We start from the raw sequence: 719 nt of genomic DNA, 5'->3' as shown, positions 1-719 counted from the left end.
TTTGTGAAGTCACCAAGCATTCTCCTTGCATTGTTGTTGTTGGGTTCGGCTGCCATCTCCTTCTCTTGTTCGAAAATTTCTGAAAGGTTACTTCTGGATTGTTGTAATTTAGCTTCTCTTAGTTTCCTCTTCAAAGTCCTTTCAGGTTCAGAATCAACTTCAACAAGAGTGCTTTTGTCCTTGTTCCTGCTCATATGAAAGAGGAGAAAACAAGGAAAGAAGAGGAATCCTCTATGTCACAGTATAGAGATTCCTTTATGTTAGTAGAAGAAGAAAAGGGAGAAAAGTGAAGGAGAATAGGTTCGGATTTTTAGATGAAGAGAGGTGAAGATAAGTGTTAGTAAATAAATAATTAAATAGAATAAGAAAAGAGAGGGAGAATTTCGAAAATAATTTTGAAAAAGAGGTTAGTATTTTTGAAAATTAAAGATAAGATAAGATTAAGATTAAAATTTAAAACAATTAGTTAATTAGAAAGAATTTTTGAAAAAGGATGAGATGCTTTCGAAAATTAGAGAGGGAAAAGTAGTTAGGTGGTTTTGAAAAAGATAAGAAACAAACAAAAAGTTAATTAATTAGTTGAAAAAGATATTAAAATCAAATTTGAAAAGATAAGAAGATAAGAAGTTAGATAAGATATTTTAAAATCAAATTTTGAAAAAGATAAAATTTTTTGAAAAAGATAAGATAAAAGATAAAAAGATTTAATTCAAAAATTT

Source organism: Arachis duranensis, chromosome 9, assembly GCF_000817695.3.
Source record: "Arachis duranensis cultivar V14167 chromosome 9, aradu.V14167.gnm2.J7QH, whole genome shotgun sequence".
NCBI lineage: Eukaryota > Viridiplantae > Streptophyta > Magnoliopsida > Fabales > Fabaceae > Arachis > Arachis duranensis.
Note: the sequence above shows the minus strand (reverse complement) of the source record.